General features: G+C 38.1%; 2 pseudogenes; both read left to right on the top strand.

The window, feature by feature from the left end:
* The first annotated feature begins 1,180 nt into the window (after positions 1 to 1,180).
* On the top strand, positions 1,181 to 2,735 carry LOC143652733 (protein MAK16 homolog pseudogene; annotated as a pseudogene).
* A 4,887-nt stretch (positions 2,736 to 7,622) lies between these two features.
* LOC143652732 (potassium channel subfamily K member 5-like) overlaps positions 7,623 to 16,840 on the top strand; it is a 49,044-nt pseudogene continuing 39,826 nt past the window's right edge.

Genomic DNA, 16,840 nt, shown 5'->3' with positions numbered 1-16,840 from the left:
GCTTGCAGTATGAGCTCAATTATAAAAGGTCAAAGGAAATACGCTAAACTGTTAACTGAACATATTTGGGTTTTTCTTCTTTTGTCTTCTGGTATTTTCCAGTTCTTATATGAACATTGCTTCGATAATTACAAAGAAAGTTAGCAGTGTGTATGGTAAGAAGGAATTTTACATGTTTATTCTTGTAAATAATAAACCAAGAGAAATTTCTGGTATGGTGAACTTGATGATGGCTTAGGAATTTGTAGCAAATTTGCATAAGGAGCCCAAACATTTGGTAGAAAGTGAGGCAATAAGAGTCCAATTCTTCTTACCAGTAATTCATAGCTATTAAAACATGTTTGAGAGAATTATGGTAGCTTTGACGGAGTAGCAGTGAAATGCAGTTGAGGTTTGTAAAATAAAATCTCTATGAAGGTAGAGAAGAGATGGCACCGGTGGGCTGACTCATTTAGCAGTGAACCTCATATAGGGACAAGATGCCCCCGTTTGAATGCTTTGGCTGTAAGTGGAATAATACCCAACTAAACTTGGAGTAAGTACTGTGGATATCCATTATCCATAATTAGAATTTCAGAGGCAAAGTGATCTCTTGGGTTTGGTTCAGTAACCCATTGTGCAATGAAGAACCCAGGTATTTCCATCACCATCCTCAGCATGCTGACAGTATCTCTCCTCAAGTCTTGTTATGATGCAGTAGTTGGAAGCATCACATGTACACGTGGTACATTCAACATATATGAAAATTTGCTTTGCCTGTGCATCTCGTCTTACAATGGAGGAAAAGCTTCTGCTGAAGCCTCTGGCATACTTTCCATTCGTCCCTATTGCTCAAAGTTTCATCCCACAAGAGAGTAGGGTGAAGGGAAATGGTTGCTGGGTGGGTGACAAACTTTGTCTGTACACATTTTCTGGGGATGTGTTAGTTGAATTGGACCTGGTTCTTTAGGCAAAGCAGTTGGCTGTGTGTATTCAAAAAGTTGTCACATTGTGACATTGGGAGTCCTAGCCGGATTTAACCGGGAGCGAGCATAGCGATGAATTGGGGTGAAGATAAGGACTGACCTCTCAAATGAGATAAAGCATTCAGTGACTTCTGAGAATTATAAGAGGGATGATTTAAGTGCTTTAATGGGAACATTTAAAGGAAACGTGGGCTATGTACTGAGCCACAGACACCATGCAGTCAGATGATGTTATCTGGGATACACTAAGAAACAACAGTTTTGTTCCTTCAAAATAAGGACCACGACTCAGAGGTTTTGCAGAAATGAAGACAGCCTAACTGTATTATGCAATCGGTCATCCTGTCCCCTGACAAATGGTCAATATGTCACTATCAAAGAAGATAAAGCACAATGCTACTTGTAGATGAAGGTTATAGGATGAGCAGCTTTCCCAGGCATCTCTGGGAAAGGTTTCAACTCAGTAAAAACCATGAGAAAGCACTGGGGCAAATAGATGAAAATCTAATTTACTGGCCCCATTTTATTTGACATAAATGTAAACAGAGATTCACCAGGATTATCCAGTAGCTAATTTGAATTAGAAACTTTAAACTAAAGAGGCCAAGAAAACTTGCGCCTTTGAGTCAGAAGGTGGAATGGAGAGAAAAAAAGGAGAGAGGAAAGGGCATTGATAGCTGCTCAGCTGGAGAATGCCACCGAGAAGGAATTACTGGAGAGACAGAAACAAGATACATATGGCGACATCTACAGCTTCCCCATTCATGCCTTCGACAAGGCCTGGAGGCAGAGAGTGGCTCTTCAGATGCTGAGGAAAAAGATGATAAAGAGGAAGCTGAAGAAAATGTGGGCAAAGAGAACTTGTGGAAGATGAGGACGTGGAAGAGGGACATGAGTGATTTTGAGGATATGGATAAACTGGACATCGGCCACTGTTCTGGTTTGCTAGCTGCCGGAATGCAATATACCAGAAACGGAATGGCTTTTAAAAGGGGGAATTTAATGAGTTGCTAGTTTACAGTTCTAAGGCCAAGGAAATGCCCCAATTAAAACAAATTTATAGAAATGTCCAATCTAAGGCATCCAGGGAAAGATACCTTGGTTCAAGAAGGCCGATGAAGTTCAGGGTTTCTCTCTCAAGTGGAAAGGCACATGGCGAACACAGTCAGGGCTTCTCTCTCTGCTGAAAGGGCACTTGGTGAACACGGCATCATCTGCTAGCTTTCTCTCCTGGCTTCCGGTTTCATGAAACTCCCCGGGAGGCGTTTTCCTTCTTCATCTCCAAAGGTCACTGGCTGGTGGACTCTCTGCTTCGTGGTGCTGCAGCGTTCTCTGCTCTCTCTGAGTCTCTCTTTCCAAGTCCTCTTTTATAGGACTCCAGTAAACCAATCAAGACCCAGCCAAATGGGTGGAGACATGTCGTTCTCTAATCCAGTTTAACAACCATTCTTGACTAAATCACATCAACCAGGGAGATGATCTCATTACAGTTTCAAATATACAGTATTGAATAGGGATTATTCTACCTTTATGAAATGGGATTTATATTAAAACATGGCTTTTCTTAGGGGGCATACTTCCTTTCAAACCAGCACAGCCACGATGAAGATCAAGAACAGAGATTCTCCAGTAAGGACAAGGCAAAAAGCACCTGTGAATGGACCCTTGCAGAGAAAGCGAGCCTATGTAGAGATCTGTTTGTATGAGCAGGAGACGGAACCCATGGCCAAGGGTAAACCATGTGATTTCTCCTCAGACATTCATAAATAGGCCTGAAACATTTTGAACTTCTCCCTTTCTTTTATCTTAAGCATACACACCTCTGATGTTTGCTGTTTCGTGTTATATTTAACATAATATTTGTGTTTTCAACATTTATGCCACTTCTGTAAGCAAAGAAATCTAGGAGAGAGTGGAGGAAATTCTTCAATTGAATAAAGAATTTTTATAATATATACATTAAAGTAAAAGCTTGAGCCAAAAAAACTTAACAGGTAAGTCTTCGAAGCTGAAATGACATTGTGAGTGTCTTTTGTTTTCCCCCTAAATTTTTATTTTAAAATAGCAGGGCTTACTTCTGCAAGTGAAATCTTTGCCCTCTACCCTAAATGGGACATGACATCCAGGGGTGAAAGTCTCCCTGGAAACGTGGGACATGACTCCCAGGGATGTGCCTGGCTCTGGCACCATGGGCTTGCCAATACCTTCTTGACCAAAACGGGAAAAGAAGTGTAACAAATAAGGTATTAGTGGCTGAGAGAGTTCAAATGGAGTAGAGAGGCTACTCTGGAAGCTAACCTTATGCAAAGCTTCGGCTAGATATTACTATTTATCATGGTTTGCCAAACTCCAACCAAAACCATTCCCGTCAGTCCTAAAGAGTACCCAGGACTTCATCTGAGATTCTACACTGTTCACTATGATTACTTTCCAGAAATCTACAACTTCTAGATAGGTTCCTTGGCCAGATAATTCCTGAAACTCAGAGGGACCTGCCTCTCCAGAACATCAACTAGTTCTATCCCCCATCCCATATTATTGACAACTCCTTCCCACATGAAAAAGTTAGAATGGGCATAGCCCAAATACCCCTAAAGATTGGGAGAAAGATCAAAGGAGAAGGTAGAGCTACAGCAGAGAAGATAAGATTCGACCAATGAGTATGACTGCTGAATCATTATATTGATATTTCTTTTAGTCTCTAGTGTCTTGGAGCAGCTAGAAGGAAAAACCTAAAATTGTGGAACTGTAACTCATACTAAACTCAGAAACCTATTTTATAACTAATTGTTACATTGAGCTTTGAAATTTATCATTTTTTTGTATATCTGTTATTTTTTCACAATAAATAAAGAGAAATGGTAAAGGAAATGTGACCACACAGCATGCTGGTAAAAGGGGACAAAGTTATTACATTTTTAAGAGTAGAGGGTAAAAATACCAAGAAGAACATATTAACAAAATGACATGGTAGGATAAAATAAATAAAAAATAAGGTAATATGAAATAAAGTTAAGAATAAGTATAATTTAAAAGGGTAAATAAGGCAATAAAAGCTATAAAATAGAGAAATAAAATAAGCTAAAACAGTACAGAGGGTGCATGTGTGAGAAATAAAAATTAATTAGCTAAAAAAATCAGAAAGAAAAGCAATCAAATGCAGTGATATAACAAATTCAACTAAATGCACATGCTTAAAATTAGGGGAAAAAATAGAAGAAACAGCCCCAGAAAGCTTGGTATTTATATGACTTTAGTTTACAGTCCATTAGGTTGTGGTAATTTCAGAAGACCAGCAAACATCTTCTTAAGTTTCTTACGTAAGTCTGAAATTTAAGAAAGGGTGTTTCCCTATAGCCTCAAGCTGAAATTGGGTATCTGCAGACCTTTTTTTTCCTAATTCTATCAGTAAAAACAGCCAACTGACTTTGGCCCATCTCCAACTGTTCTTCAGTCCCTGTGGAAACACAGTCTCTGCCTTATTCCTGCTCAGGCAGATCAGCATCAACATTTTGTTCTTGCTATTTCAATAAAGGCACCACTTTAAGTAGAAAATGCAAAACTGACTGGATAATGTGCAAATCACTCCCATGTCTGGGGACTCCTAATTGGTTAGTCCATAAGGGTAGACACCCAATTTGCAAGTACAACATCTAAAAATAAATCAAGAGTAAAGATTTATGTCAGATTCCCAAATGATTATTTGTTTCTGTTGTCTGTGCTCCTTCTAGGATCTAATAGCACCCTGTTAACTCTTTCTACTAAGAAATTCTGCTTTGTTTTTAACTTTTATTTGTTCAGTCTGCCCTCATGTGTCAGTTACAAAAGCTGCCATTTCTACCCAGTAAAAGCCAATGAGCCTGCTGGGTGTTCACTCTACCTTCTATCTGAATCCTGAACTAGGTAATGATGAATTATAGTTATTCCTCAAGATGGATATTAACTTAACTCTTAGCTTTGAAACTTATATCCCTTTAAATAAACATCAAGTGAAAATAAGATTTTTGTTACACAATGAATGTTAAAAGTTAGGAAATACACAGAAGTATGAAAGAAAAAGGAAAAAACATTTATATATACTATGTAGAGTGTGCTGGTTTGAAAGGATGTATGTCCCCTACAAAAGCCATGTTTAAATCTAAATCCCATTTCATAAAGGCAGAATAATCTCTGTTCAATACTGTATATTTGAAACTGTGATCAGATCATCTCCCTGGAGATGTGATTTAATCAAGAGTGGTTCTTAAACTGGATTAGGTGACAACATGTCTCCACTCATGTGGGTGGGTCTTCATAAGTCTCTGGAGTCCTATAAAGTGGAAACATTTTGAAAATAAGAGAGTCAGAGAGAGCAGAGCAGAATGGCATAGCCACAAGAAGCAGAGTCCACCAGCCTTTCCTTTGGAGAGGAAGAAAAATGCCTCTCAGGGAACTTCATGAAACAGGCAGCCAGGAGAAGAAGCTAGCAGATGACTCCACATTTGCCATGTGCCCTTCCAGAAGAGAGGAACCCTGACTGTACTCACCGTGTGCCCTTCCACTTGAGAGAGAAACCCTGAACTTCACTGGCCTTCTTGAACCAAGGTATCTTTCCCTGGATGCCTTAGATTGGACATTTCTATAGACTTGTTTAATTGGGACATTCTTTAGGCCTTAGAACTGTAAACTACCAACCAATTAAATTCCCCTTTTTAAAAGCCATTCCATTTCTGGTATATTGCATTCTGGCAGCTAGCAAACTAGAACATAGAGGCAGGGCAAGATGGTGGCATGATGAGGTGTAGAGTTTAGTTTATCCTACAGAGCAGCTAGTAAATAGTCAGGAACAGTACAAAACAACTGTTGGGGGAGCATCAATGACCAGACACACAGCATACACAAGTCTGGACAAGATGGAATGTGTGAGATCCCACACAGACCTGTAAGTCCCTGTCATGGTTGGGTTCATGTGTCAACTTGGCCAGGTGGTGGTATCTGTTTGTCTGGCTGGGCAAGTGCTGGCCTGTCTGTAGCTATGAGGACATTTCATAGAATTAAATCATGATCACGTCAGTTGCCTACATAGCTGATTCCATTTGTAATCAGTCAAGGGGAGTGTCTTCTGCAATGAGTGATGCTTAATCTGGAAGCCTTTTAAGGAGGATTCAGAGGAGACAGGCCCTCTTTCTGCTTCAGCTGGTAAGCATCTCCTGTGGAGTTCATCCAGACCCTCCATCAGAATTGTCAGCGTCACAGCCTGCCCTACAGATTTTGGACTCTACATTCCCATGGTTACATGAGACACTTCTATGAATTTTATATTTACGAATATTTCCTGTTGATTCTGTTTCTCTAAAGAACCCTAACTAATACAGCTTGGGACCAGGAGTGGTTCTTAAGAAACAGAATCTTAAAAATGGGTTTTTATGAATGGTTTTCTAGTTTGACTGGACTCAAAGACTCTAAGGACTCTGATTCCCATAATCAGAATGACAGTGCCAATCCATGGAGTGAATTGGCAAAAGAGATAGTCAAAATGTTGCCATTCAATTCTTCTAATGTTTTGCTTGTATGAAGCCAGGCTCTGGGGGACAAAGTTTTTGACACCTTTACAGAATTTCGTGGAAATAGGAGATATAGAGATGTTGGCTGGTTGTTGTTAGATACACTGGATACATTAATGAGTGAAAGGGATGGGCATAAGGCTTCAAACAAGAAGCTTAAGTGTCGTCTGTCAGATATAGAAGTTTCTGAGTGTCCTGAAGGAAAATCTTATTTCTTCTAGCCATAGACTTGAGATCTCTGAAAATCAGACTCAGAATCTTATTGTTAGAGTAGCAACTTTACAATGTAAACTGAAATCTCAATCTTGCATGGGCATGGGTGTCTGCCATTAAAGTGAGGGCATTGATTGGAAAGGCGTGAGACCCTAAAAAACGGGATGGTGACATATGGGTGGATAATGATGTCAGGGGTGAGGTTGAGATCCTAGGTCATGCTGAGTCTTCTCTTAATAACCCTATAATAGTCTGCTCTGAAGATATAGCTGCCCCACCTCCTGCCTTGAGAAATGGGCCACCCAACCCCCATCGGAAGGGATCAGCCCTAGAGTGATTAATCCTGTTTCACCAGATGAAACTGCAAATGAAGGCCCTAAAGCAAATGGCTTGGAAGATATTTCTAATTCTTTCTGTGACCCACCCCCACTACCCCTCATTTCTTCCAGACCTATAACTAGACTAAAGTCCCAACAGGCACCTAAAGATGAGGTACAAAGTATCACACATGAGGAGGTACATTATACTCCAAAAGAACTGTGTGAGTTTTCCAATTTATATAGACAGAAATCAGGGGAATATGTATGGTAATGGATTTTAAGGGTGTGGGATACTATAAAGCTGGATCAGGGTGAATTTATTGATATGGGCCCACTAAGCAGAGATTCTGCATTCAATATTATAAAAGAGGTACCATCATAGAAACAAATAAGACTTTCCTTTACAATTTATCAACAGAAGCATTTCAATTTCACAGGATCCTATGGAGAAGTTCAACTTAAAAAGGAGTTTTGGTTTTAATCCAATTGAATGAAATTTACTTTAGTGTACTATGTAAAGAAATATACATCATACAATTCTAAAGCTTTATTTGTTGTTGTTTTGTTTTAATTTGTAGGAGATGCATTCTCTTATATTATCAGGAATACTTCCAGTTGAAGATAATACTAGTGTTGTCTTTCAGAACTTTAAAAATTCTTTTCTTACTTCTACAAACACCTTATCCACAGTAGGTAAGTATTCTGCTTTTTTTTTTTTTCACTTAGGATGTTGTTCTCGTTTCCAAGCTGCCAGAATGCGATATACCAGAAATAGAATGGCTTTTATAAAGGGAAATTTATTAAGTTTTGTAAGTTTACATGTTCTAAGGCTATGAAAATGTCCAAATTAAAGCAAGACTATAGAAATGTCCGATCTGCGGCATCCAGGGAAAGATACCTCGGTTCAAGAAGGACGACGACATTCGGGGTTTCTCTCTCAACTGGAAAGGCACATGGCGAACTTGGCAACATCCGCTAACTTTCGGTCCAGGCTTCTGGTTTCATGAAGCTCCCCTGGGGGCATATTCCTTCTTCCTCTCCAAAGGTCTGTGGCTGCGTGGGCTGTCTTGGCTCTGTGGCTCAGAAGCTTTTTCCAAAATGTTTCCTCTTTTAAAGGATTCCAGTAAACTAATTAAGACCCACCTGGAATGGGTGGAGTCACATCTCCCACTAATCAAATGTTTATTCCTACAATGAGGTGCATCGCATCTCTGTGGGGATAATCTAATCAAGTTCCCAGCCTGCAGTGCTGAACCGGGATTAGAAGAAACGGTTGTCTCCACAAAACGGATCAGGATTAAAACACGGCTTCTCTAAGGTACATAATCCCTTCAGACCAGCACAGACATTATAACTTTATAAATGTTCTTCATGAGGTACTGTCTATATACTGTCTGTAACCTTTATAGCAATTTTAAATAGTGTCTTCATCTTCAATTTAACTGTTCTTTATAAACAGTGTTCCCATGTCATTCTTAATATCTCACCCCACCTAAAAACCAAGCATTTTTAACTTACATATATTCTACATATTTTCTCTAATAAGGGGAAGATATTTGGTTTCTGGCACTCCTGCCCCCCCACCTAGTTGTCTAGTGGCAAAAGTTGGAAAAAGGTGGAGCTAACCAGGTATTTTCTGAGCCCAAAAGAGAATTATGAAGTAGCTCACAGGTCCTGTAGACTCCATCTGCCAGAACTTGTGTAAAAGCTTTTCCAATGTTAATATTATAACTTAAAAAAAGAATTCACCCCTAATAGTCACATGTCTCAAATTTCAAAAAACAACGTGGTTATAGTTCAATATAGCAAATAAGAGAGCTTCTACGGTACAGTGGTTAAGACTATGGGTTCTAGTGTCAGATTATATGAGTTTGAGTCTCTGCTGTACTACTTACAAGTGATGTGACCATGGGCAAGTTTCCTAAGATTTCTGTGCTGCAGCTTCCCCATCTGTAAAATAGGGCTAATAATAGTAATATACACATCATAGGTTTATGAGGAGGATTACATGTGATAATATGTATAGATCTCAGGATGGGTAGGACATTAAGTCTTGGATTTACCTTTAACTGTGAGCTACTGTGAAATAGCTAGTATCTATTTTTTTTACAAGCCTATATCTTTAAAAACAGCTGCAGCTTTATAATTCTATGACTTGTACATACCAATTGAATTTTAAGATGATGCCAGAGGATGTGGTCTTAGAAATATTGCACCAGACATCCCCTAATTGGAAATTTTTAAAAATGCAAAATTAGTACAGGATCATCCATTCATAAAATTATTCACTATGAAATTTTTTTTTCAATTCTTCCTTGAATATGGTTGTAAATTGCATACGCATTAGCCAGGTACAGTGTTCTGTATGTTGAGAAATTGAAGACTTCGTGTCATCATTTTGAGAGCAATCTATTTTTTAAAAATAATTCTTAATTAGACTTGTCTTGAGGCATTACAACTGCAATTTTTAAACATTTCTTATTGTAAAATATAATATACGTACAAACCAATATATTTCAAAGTACACAGTAACAAGTAGTTACAGAACTGAATTCAGAGTTTGGTATGGGTAGCAATTCCACAATTTTAGGTTTTTCCTTTTAACTGCTCCAAGACACTGGAGACTGAAAAAAGTGTCAATAAAATAATTCAGTAGTCACACTCATTTGTTAAATCCTATCTTCTCTGTTATAACTCTTCCTTCCCCTTTGATCTTTCTTCCAATCTTTACTGGTATTTCGGCAGTCTAACTTTTTCATGTTGGACAGGGATATCGATAATATTGGAGGGGGGGTGGAACTCACTGATGTTCTTAGAGAGGCTGGCCCCTCTGGATTTCAGGACTTACCTGACCTAGGAACCCTTCTAGCGGTTGTAGTTTTCTGGAAAGTATTCTTAGCATATGAAACTTTTGCAAAATCTCAAGTAAAGCCCTAGGTGTTCTTCAGGGTTGACAGGAATGGTTTTGGTTGGAGTTTGGCAAACCCTGGTAATTAGCAGTATCTCACTGAAACTTGTATATGAGTTGCCTCCAATAGCCTCTTGACACTCTTTGAACTCTCTTAGCCACTGATGTCTTATTTCATTACATTTGTTTCCTGCCTTTTGGCCAGGAAAGCATTGTTGATCCCACAGTGCCAGGGCCAGGCTCATCCCTGGGAATCATGTTCTAGGTTGTCAGGGAGATTTTTACTCCTGTATGTCATGTCCCGTGTAGGGAGGAGGGTAATGATTTTACTTGCAGAGTTGGGCTTAAAGAGAGAGAAAGACCACATTTTAGCAATGAAAGAGGTTTTCTGTAAGTAAATCTTAGAAATAACTATAGGTAGACTTAGCTTCTCCACTACAGAAATAGGCTTCACAAGAGAAAGCCTCAAGTTCAATGGATTGGCCTATTGACTTGGGAGTCCCTAATGTTTGAGTCAGTCTCAGGGGTTTCCCTGGTGGGAAAGCATAAAAGTCCAATATTTTTTCTCCCATCCCTTTGCCAATACTTTTTTTTTTTTTTTTGACATGGGCAGGCACCGGGAATTGAACCCGGTCTTTGGCGTGGCAGGTGAGAACTCTGCCGTCTAAGTCACTATCACACAGAACTGCAAGCCCTCAGTCCAATTTTGGGCTCCATGTGTTTGGGTTGTCAATCCAGACAGGTTGAGTTAGATTGTGTGCCACAGATAATTTGGGTTTTTGACAACCTAAAGCTCTCTTTCTTTGGCTTCATACAGTAGGCAAAGTTCAAAACTACCAACAATGTCACCCTTATGCTTGTGTTCTGATTTATCTTAATCCCATTCTGATCAGTTTTGTCCTTATCTCTAATTGAAGCCTGATCTCCTTTCAGTTTCTTTAACAGTTGTGTGTAGCAATGCTGCTTTCGGAGCTGCAGAATGCCAGCAGGTAGCCAAAGTTCCAAGGGTATACCAGGTTATGCATTCGCAGCACAGCATCTCCAAATTGAGAATTAACATTTGCAGCTCCAGACTAAATGCGACTGCTATAAGAGCTTACAGTCTAGGCCCCAATATTCTTATAACTGTTTTTGAAAGAAGACCATATGTTCTAGTTTGCTAGCTGCCAGAATGCAACACACCAGAAATGGATTGGCTCTTAGTAAAAGGGGATTTATTTCGTTAGTTCTTCAGAGGAAAGGCAGCTAACTTTCCACTGAAGTTCTTTCTTATGTGGGAAGGCACAGGGTGGTCTCTGCTGGCCTTCTCTCCAGGCCTCTGGGTTCCAATCACCTTTCCCCAAGGTGATTCCTTTCTGCATTTCCGAAGGCCTGGGCTGAGCTGCGAGGGCTGAGATGAGGTATGCTGAGCTGCTTGGGCTGTGCTACGTTGAGCCTCTCATTTAAGCACCAGCCAATTAAGTCAAACATCATTCATTGCAGCAGACACACCTCCTAGCCGACTGCAGATGTAATGAGCAACAGATGAGGGTCACGTATCATTGGCTCATGGCCAACAGCAACAGAACTAGGTGCCTTCACCCAGCCAGGTTGACACCTGAACCTAACTACCACACAATATAATATTTGTTCCTTTGCTTCTGGCTTATTATGCATCCTTGTCTTGTTCCTAATCTTAGGTGGAAAGCTTTCAGTCTCTCTCCTTTGAGTACAGTGCTGGCTATGGGTCTTTTTATATATGCCTTTTATCATATTAGAAAGTTTCTTTTGATTCCTACCTTTTGAAGTGTTTTTATCAGAAAGGATGCTGAATTTTGTAGAATGCTTTTACAGCATCTATCAAGATGTTCATGTGATTTTTCCCTTAATTTTCAATTGCAATTTTAACTGACTCAGTTATGGAGAACAGTTTTTGACAAAGTACATTTCTTTGACTCGAAAATATACTCTTTTAAACTTTTTAGCATCTCTAAAATTAGGATGTCTTTCAAAAGGTGCAGATTGAGCATTCTCAAACTTTAATTGGAAGCATTTTCCTTTTTGCAGTGATACCTAAAATAATGGTTCATCTTATAATCCATAGTTTCCTAGATTTAGTGAAATAAAGTAAGTTAAGAGGTAGGAGTCCTTCCTCAACTAGACTTACTAAGATAAAACATGGAAATCAGCCATATTCTTGGGCCCTCTATAAAAACAGTATTTTTTCTCTTTCCCCACACTTGGCTCGATACTGTGATCACTGAATGAGGAAGTATGAGACGAAGAGCTACCTGACCCCACCCATTTCAACATAAAGTGTTTCTGATCCAGAAAAATGTCCCCAAATAGTCCAATTAGACTTAACTCTTTTCTTAGAATAAGGAGTTCCCAAAGGGGTTTGATTGTGGCTAGAGAACGAACAGAACAGTGTATAAATGTTATCCTCTATGATGATGTGAAGAAAAAACCAGAATGTGAAATACTGAAGAGGGGATAGGAGACAAGGGAGAAAATAAGAGATATTCCAACTTACAATATCTGAAATCAAGAAAATATAGAAAAAAATTTAAACAAAGATTTAAGTATCTTATTTATAAAAGTATAAAGGCAATTGTAGGAGATTGAAAAGTAGTTTATAAACATCAAACATGGAGAGGAGGCAGAAGTTTGTGTAAATTTGCTGAATTCCTATTTTTCATATAAAAACTACTATCTAAACTTGGTAAATCAACAAATGGATGCATAATCATACTACCTGGTATTAGTAAGCTATCCACTGAAAGTGCCAAAAGCAAAGAGAAGAGGTTGCTTCTAGAGAACAATACTGGGTATGGGGAAGGTGGATGGAAGGTGATTTCTGTATTTTCTTAATTTGAGTTTTTGATGTACATAGGGATAGCTTAGATAGATAGATTAGATAGATTAAAACGCAAATAAATAATAATATATTTAATAAATAATTGGATGGAATATCCCACAGGTAAAATAACAAAGCAAAACCAAAAATCAAATACAAAAAAAAAAAAAGACCATAATTCATTGCACAGCTAGTGGTCCAAAAATCTCAGTTTTAGAGACAGTTAAACATATTTGGGACTTATTTGGGGTCATGGATGATAAACATCAGAAATGAAGAAATTATGTCTGTGTATTTTAGGAGGATAAGAAAAAAGTTGTGAGTCTTAGGTCAGTTTCCCTTAGAGAAGAGCCTAAAATAATGATTCTTGCTCAAGTGATTTATTGGGTGGGTACCCTTAGGAGAAGGGGAGTGAGGAAAGCAGGAGAGGGCAGGAAAAATATAAACAGGAATATGGTTTCAGCTAGAAACCTGCTTCAGTCAGATCCAACATGGTAACTCGGAAGAAGGAATTGCACCACAAAACGGGTCCCATCCAGTGGACGGGGCTGGCCTTCTATCCCTTTGTATCAGTCAGCCATTGGTCACAGGCTCCTCCCAGGCTGGCATGTGGGCGGCCTCCCAGATAAGGCAGCAGCAATGGGCAAAGGACGATTTTCTAGAGAAGGAATGAACTGCCTGAGTACCTGGAGGGTGAATGCAAAAAAGTCAAGGCAATCTGGGTGGAGGCCCAAGAGCATGAACTGTATCATGCCCTCTTAAAATGAGTTGATTCCTAATATAAATGTTCTTTTTGTGTAAGTGTAGAATTGATAAATGTACAAAATTTGTAAAACATAGAAAAACTGAAATCTAAACAATGAACTATACTCTCATTGCTCAATAACTTAACAATTTGTTGTAGAAAGTTCTTCATTTATAAAAATAGGATTATGTGGTTTTAGACTGCTTTCTCAGAGTGATATGCCACTAGTGTCTGTCTATTTAGATACGTCACTATAATTCTTAAAGATATCACAGGATTCCATTGTTTGCATATATCACAATGTTCACAGTCATTTGAATACACAAAGATACACACTTTTTTTTATAGTTTTTTTATTAATTAAAAAAAGAATTAACAAAACAATTAGAAATCATTCCATTCTACATGTACACTCAGTAATTCTTAATAACATCACATAGTTGCATATTCATCATTTCTTAGTACATTTGCATCGATTTAGAAAAAGAAATAAAAAGACAACAGAATAAGAATTAAAACATTAATAGAAAGAAAAAAAAAAACCCTATACCTCACATGCCGCTTCATTCAGTGTTTTAACATAATTGCATTACAATTGGGTAGTATTGTGCTGTCCATTTCTGAGTTTTTATATCCAGTCCCGTTGTACAGTCTGTATCCCTTCAGCTCCAATTACCCCTTCTCTCTCTTTTTTTTTTTTAATTAATGGAAAAAAAGAAATTAACCCAACATTTAGAAATCATACCATTCTACATATGCAATCAGTAATTCTTAACATCATCACATAGATGCATGATCATCAATTCTTAGTACATTTGCATCGGTTTAGAAGAACTGGCAACATAACCGAAAAAGATATAGAATGTTAATATAGCGACAAAAATAAAAGTAATAATAGTAAAGTCAAAACAAAACAAAACAAAACAAAACAAAAACCAATAGCTCAGATGCAGCTTCATTCAGTGTTTTAACAAGATTACTTTACAATTAGGTATTATTGTGCTGTCCATTTTTGAGTTTTTGAAGATACACACTTTTAGCCTTTAAATATTTATGCTGATTCAAAGTTTTCAAAATTTGAAATAATAATTCTGTGAAAAACCTTTCATTTAGGCTCACATTTCCTGATTACTTTCTCAGGATAAAATGAGACTGAGCCATTGTTGCTGCTTTTTTTTTTTTAAATATATGCTGTGTATGCTGTAGCTCTCATTTATCAACTACTGATAAGTTGCCCTCAAAGCCTTATGTCAAATGTGCAAATTATACTGTTTCCACATTGAAGGGCATTGCATTTATCTTTTTCTCTCATCAGGTTATGGGTTAATTTCTCCCAGAACTGCTGCTGGACAGATGCTCTGTGTTGTCTTGGCTGCACCTGGAATCCCTCTAAGTATCATATTCTTTAAAACTATTGGTAAATCGATGTCTTCGCTATATGAAATATTTGGAAACTAACTTGAGCATAATGGTGTAAAAGAGGTATTCCCTCTTTTTCTCACGTTCCCCTCCTCCTCATCTCCTACCACTTGTTCTTTCTCCTCTTCCTCCTCTTCCTCCTTCTCTTTCTTCTCTCTCTTTTTCTCTTCTCCCTGCCCCCATCTGGTAGAGAAGTTTTGGTTTTTAAAAAAATCATGTAGAATCACAACTCTAGATTGACTAGGCACCATGGCATTTTACAAATGCTCATTGAATTCATATCAAGTGGAATTTGTAAAAGTAACAAAGCAATTCATTCTGTGTTCCAAAATGGATATGAACAAACCCAATACTAGATACATCACCTACCTCCTCTTGAGTAATTTGCCTCTAATCATTTAGCCTGTCCTAAGTATAAGCAGTGGTGATTTGTTTGTGACCTAAAAGTGTTTTCAGAAATCATTTAATCAACTCCTTTGCTTTATGGAAAAGGAAAACAAATTCACAAAGGTTGAATAACTTGCCTAAGAAAACCCATATTAGCGGCAGTTCTGGAATTAACCTGAGATGGACCAAGGCTCTGTCCACATATCAAGGTGAATCATGTGTGACCAACTGAGAAATTAGCACAGGTTTTACCAATTTGAATTTAAAAATTAGAAAGGATACTCTGTATTAAAATGATTGGGAATGTATTGCCAAATCAAGTTCTAGACATTCTTCATGAAATTATTTTTATTTTCTATAGTCGTATAAAAGATGAGTCCCCTTCAAGGGGCCCATTGGGAGCAGTTGGGCAATATGGGTATCCCGTTAATAGTTGATAAAATCAAAGGCTTCCTCTGCTGTCTGAGCACTTCAAAGTATGTGACAGCAACTTTATGCGTTAAATTTCTTTGTGTTCTTCACAGAGGTCTACAGTTATCATAAGATCTACTCTGCTTTTCTAATTAAGTTTAGGGAAATGGGTCTCTACTGTACATTATAACCACCTGGAAAAGCTTTTAAAAATCTTAATGCCTAGGCCTCATTCCAGATCAATTAGACCAGAATCTTTGTAGCTGGGACACTCAATACTGTTTAAAACTTCCCCATGTGATTTCAACATACAACCAACGTTGAGAACCATGAAACTAGAACAGTCATTCTTAACTGGGGCAATTTTGCCTTCCAGGGGACATTCGTCAAAGTCTGGAGTCATTTTTAGCTGTCACAATTATGGGAGAGTGTACTACTCACATTCGGTGAGTACAGGCCAGTGATGTTCCTAAATAGCCTCCCTCAAAAGAGAATTATAAGGCCCAAAATGCCAGTAGTGCCAAGGTTGAGAAGCACTAGACAGGGGTTCTCAAAGTCCCAAGAATAGCAACATCAATGGCACCATAAGAATTGTTAGAAATGAAAATTCTCAGTTCCCATCCCAGACTACTGCAGAAATGTGTTTTAACAAGCCCTGTAGGTGATTAAAATTCGTACTAAAGTTTAAGAACTAGTGACCTAAAGTATAATTAATACTTCAGCAAAATTAAATTTTTTTAAACTTCCCATCTTCAAAAGACTCTATTAAAAGGAGGCAAAAACTAACCACAAACTGTAAGAAAATATATCCAAATTATATATCATATAAAAGAACTCATATTCAGAATATTTAAGAAGTCTTAAAACTCAATAAGAGGTAATTCTGGAAAGCAAAGTAGGAAGCTCCAGAAATCAGTTCCTCCACCCAAACAACTGATAAACAGGTAGAAACTGCCTGAATCAACTATTTGAGAACTCGGAGTTGAATAGAACACTGTACAATATCCAGGGAAGAGAAGATAGAGGAAGCTGGTAAAAAGTAGACTGCTCTTTCCAAGTGGTGGTTACTAGTGTCCATTACCTACTATTGCAG

Source organism: Tamandua tetradactyla, chromosome 12 (genome assembly GCF_023851605.1).
Source record: "Tamandua tetradactyla isolate mTamTet1 chromosome 12, mTamTet1.pri, whole genome shotgun sequence".
NCBI classification, from domain to species: Eukaryota; Metazoa; Chordata; class Mammalia; order Pilosa; family Myrmecophagidae; genus Tamandua; species Tamandua tetradactyla.
This window is presented reverse-complemented; position numbering and strand designations above follow the sequence as displayed.